Genomic DNA, 4,760 nt, shown 5'->3' on the forward strand with positions numbered 1-4,760 from the left:
TGGTTGTTTTTGTTTTTTATTTGTTTTTTTTTTTTTCTATTTTTTTTTTTTGATTTTGTGTTTTCTTTTTCCCCATGCAGACTGTAGGCGTTATTGAGTTTTAACAGGCTTCGTTAACTCTCCTCAACCGACATAGTTTTTAAGGATAAATGGAAGAGAAACCAATGCCTTCGTATGCTGAGGACTCATTTGTTATGGTTGGAATGTGACTGTGAGAGTAAATACACATTCAAGAGAGAAGGAGATCTCTCTCCTCCTCGCTCTCGCCTTCTCTCTCTGCTCTGTCGCTCTCTTTGCTCTCTCTCTCGCTCTCTGCCTTTCTCTCTGCTCTCTCGCCTCTCGCTTCGCCTCTCTGTCTTCATCGCTCTTGCTCCCCTTGCTCTCTCTCTTTGCTCTCCTCTCTCTCTCTCTCTGCTCTCTCACTTCTCTGTTCTTTCCCTCTTGTTTGCTCTCCTCTCTCTTCTCTCTCTCTTCTCTCGTCGTTCTTCTCTTCTCTTCTCTCGCTCTCTCTTCTCTCTTCTCTCTCTCTTGCTCTCCTCCTTCTCTCTTCGCGTCTCTTCTTGCTAATCTCTTTTTCATCTCTTCTTCGCCTCCTCTTGCTCTCTTCTCCTCTCTTCTCTCTCCTCTCTCCTTCTCTCCTCTGCCTCTCTCTCTCTTCTCTTGCTGCTCTCTCTGATTCTCTTGCTTCTCTGCTCTCTCTGCTGCTCTCTCTCTCTCTCTTCCTGCCTCTCTGCTTTCCTCTCTTGCTCTTCTCCTCTCTTTCGTTCCTCTCTCTCTCTCTCTCTCTTCTCTCTTCTCTTTCTCTCTTTCTCTTCTTCTCCTCTTGCCTGCCTCTTGCTCTTTGATCTCCTCTTCTTGCTCGCGCTTGCTCTCTCTTGTCTCCTGCTCTCTCCTTGCTCTCTCCTCTTTGCCGCTCTTCTCCAGCCCATCTCTCGCTCGCCATCCTCTGGGCTTACCTACACGACAGAAGCAGTTCACTTGTTGCACGTGTCACAACTCCTGTCTCTTTAAAGTAATGAGACCATCATGTGTGTGACTTCACTCTGTACTCATTAGCAGCAGTACATTTGTCGCCGGTTGCTTTTCTGAGCAAGCTGTAGCCCGGCCAGGTGTTGACATACACCAACCCTGCACTGCCAGAAGAGACAGTGGCACTTCTCAGCCTTTAGACAAGATACTGTAGGACCCAGAATAGGGGAGAACATGGAGGGGGGTCTGGTGTGTGTTGTGTGGGGGGTGGGTTAGGTAGATGGCTAAAAATAACACGGGCGGATTGTGTAAGAGAGCTGGGTGAGGGTGTCATTTGCAGGGCTGGTTAAGATGGACTGTGCTAATAAGTTGCCACCTGTGGCTGTAGGAAAGTGGGAACTGTCACCTTCACGTGTGGTGCTGTGTGGTGTGTGTGTTGTGTGTGTGTGTGTGTGTGTGTGTTTGTGTGTGTGTGTGTGTGTGTGGTGTGTGTCATTCCGTAGCTTTTAGATGAAACAGAGGAATATTCTGTGGAGGAGAGGTAGGAAAGGCAGCGATGAGGCAGTAAAAGAGAGAGATTGGGTGTGGGTTGACTGTAGTTGCTGATTAGCCTTCACTATGCTGACAGTAATAATGTATGTTAAGAGAAATAGCATAATATGATATTGCTCTCTCTCTCTCTGCCTTTCTCTCCCTCACTCTCCCTGTATATAGGTTTTGTATACATCATGCACAACTATCCGTTTACCTTATTCTGTATTTGCAGTCATTTTCTAATGTAAAGCTGTCCTACCCCAACTTGGGACGGTTTTATGTCTTGCGTTGTCATATTCAGTATGTAGAGCCAGGAACACACCACACTCAGTACTAGAGGTCGACCGATTAGATTTTTCAATGCACGATTACCGACAACGTATTATTGGAGGACCAAAAAATAGCCGATACCAATTATTCGCCAATTTTTATATATTTTAATTATATTATATAATGTAATAATGACAATACAATAATACTGAATTAACACTTTATTTGAACTTAATATAATACATACATAAAATCTATTTAGTCTCAAATAAAATAATGAAACATGCTGTCAATTTGCGTTTAAAATGCAAAAACACAGTGTTGGAGAAGAAAGTAAAAGGGCAATTGTGCCATGCTGAAAAAAGCAAAGTTTAAGATTCCTTGCCTCAGAACATGAGGAATATTATGAAGCTGGTGGTTCCTTTTAACATGAGTCTTCAGCTATTCCCAGTTAAGAAGTTTTAGGTTGTATTAGTTATAGGATTATGGCGCTATTTCTCTTCAATAACCATTTGTATTTCATATTACTTTGACTATATACCTAATCTCGGGAGTGATATGGCTTGAAGTTCATAAACAGCGCTGTGCTTCAAGCATTGCGAAGCAGCCTGCTGGTCAAACGCAAAACACAGCGAAAGTTGCTGTTTTGAATGAATGCCTTACAGCCTGCTGCTGACCTACCACCGCTCAAAGTCAGATCTGCTCTATGAAATATTCACAATCATAGACTTAATTATAAATATAATAAACAACAACAGGAATAGAGCCTTAGTTTCCAGATATTGACCATATTAATTGACTATGATTCGAAAAACAAAACGTTTATTCTTCAGTGAAATACGGAACCGTTCCGTATTTTATCTAACGGGGTGGCAACCCTAAGTCTAAATTATTGCTGTTACATTGCAACAACCTTCAATGTTAGTCATAATTATGTAAAATTTCTGGCAAATTAATTACGGTCTTTGTTAGGAAGAAATGGTCTTCACACAGTTCGCAACGACCAGGCGGCCCAAACTGCTGCATATTACCACCGACTGCTTGCACAGAACACAAGAGAAGTGACACAATTTCCTTAGTTAATATTACCTGCTAACATGAATTTCTTTTAAAACTAAATTATGCAGGGTTAAAAAAAATATACTTGTGTAATTGATTTTATAGAAAAACATTGATTTAATGTTAAATAAATTTGCGCAACAACAGATGCTTTTTTTCGCGAATGCCCCGCTTGTTAAATCATCACCCAGTTTGGCGAAATACAGGTATAAGATATCGATGTATTCGGACACCATCAATTGTATTGCCAACGCAGGACAAGCTAGTTAATCTTAGTAATATCATCAACAGTGTAGGCTTAACTATATTATGTTTCAGATGATTGTTTTTTATAGAGAGTTTAATGTTAAGCTAGCAACTTAACCTTGGCTCCTTGCCTGCGTTCGCGAACAGGTGGTCGTCCTGCCACGCAGTTCCTCGTGAGTGCAATGTCATCGGCCCATAATCGTCGTCCAAAAATGGTATTTACCGATTCGCTTATGAAAACTTTGAAATCGTCCCTAATTAATCGGCCAACCTTCTTACTCAGACATTTCCTTAGCACTTGAAACCAGGCTGATCTGTTGTTCCTCTTCCTCCTCACATCTCTCTGCCTCTTGGCCTGTTTGGTCAATCTGACTGTCTCTTCCCTGTGTTTTTGCATGGGTCTGATAAGGGATGGGGTCTGGTAAGGGATGGGGTCTGGTAAGGGATGGGGGCTGATAAGGGATGGGCTTCCTAAATAATAGATGATTAAAACTTGTTAAAATTGTATCACCAGTGAGGGTTGTGTGTGTTTTAGGGGTTTGTGTATGTGTTTGTGTGTTCTCCCATCTCTCTTTCCCAGCTGTCCAATTTAAGTTAGAGGAATTGCTCAGAATGAAATGAAACCAGTAAATCTCACATGCTTTTATGATCAATTCGATTTGTATTATTATTCTCCACACTGCTCCCTTTCTCGCTCCACCCTCCTCTCTTTCTACATAGAGCTCCAGGTGTTCAAAAACTMTTTTCTGAGCTCAGAATCTCCCAATATTCCATAGTAAGGAAGCCTTGGAGATGCAACGTTTCTGATGTGGAGATGAGATGAATGGTCAGAATTCAGATGGAGCCACCTAATCAGATTCCTCCCTGGCTGAAGCAGAAGAGAGCTCAGCCATTCATGTATGAGAGAGGCCTGCGAGATAGCCAATGGGCTTCTCTCTGAAGGAGCTTAAATCGATACATTACATCGACTGTCCGTCTGAATTACTGAGTGAGGTGGCTTTTGAAATGCAGCAGTTTGAGCTTCAGTCTCGGGGCCTTTCAACCTTGAAGAACTAACACAGGAAGGYCATGAGGAAGGCCAGCCATTACACTAGTGGCTTTTTAGCCTATCCTGACTCCATGAAACGACTCCGTTTCATCTAATTTCTCTGCGTCCTCTCGGTCTGTTGGTTGCGGGATATATTATCCTCGGGCAACGTAGTTCACTGCACTCCGTGTCCAAATGTTCGCTCTGACCTTATCGTCTCATTCCGAACTCTTCTGTGGAGTCGAAACGCYGCTTTCTAACACTTGCAATTATCTYCTTCTTTTGCGGCCATCGAGTGCCACAACTGACCCAAGCCTTATCTGCTGGAGGGCAGAGTAGAGAGGCTCGCTGTCGGTAGGTCGGTCGGTCAGTTTTCTTTTCTTTTTTTTTCAGCACACCTGACCTTAGAGGTAGAGACACAAAGTAGGCCAGCCAGAGTAGTAGTGGGTAGATTGACGTTGTCGACCTGGTGTTGTTGACCTCATCTCTGCAGTACAATCTGCAGTACTCTCTGCAGTACTCTTTGCAGTACTCTCTGCAGTACTCTACTAGGTTAGTGTAAACGTCTCTCTCCTCTTCAGTAAAGTGTTGATTCTGGCCTGACTTCTGATACACACAGAGGAAGGCTACACATCTCCTTCCAACATAATCTGGC

At 42.9% G+C, this 4,760-nt stretch overlaps 1 protein-coding gene across 1 annotated transcript in view; it reads left to right on the plus strand.

Moving 5' to 3' along the window:
- The window catches only part of LOC111973998 (F-box and leucine-rich repeat protein 17), a 358,763-nt gene that overhangs the window by 172,708 nt on the left and 181,295 nt on the right, over positions 1-4,760 (plus strand).

The sequence above is a fragment of the Salvelinus sp. IW2-2015 genome, linkage group LG15, assembly GCF_002910315.2.
Source record: "Salvelinus sp. IW2-2015 linkage group LG15, ASM291031v2, whole genome shotgun sequence".
NCBI classification, from domain to species: domain Eukaryota; kingdom Metazoa; phylum Chordata; class Actinopteri; order Salmoniformes; family Salmonidae; genus Salvelinus; species Salvelinus sp. IW2-2015.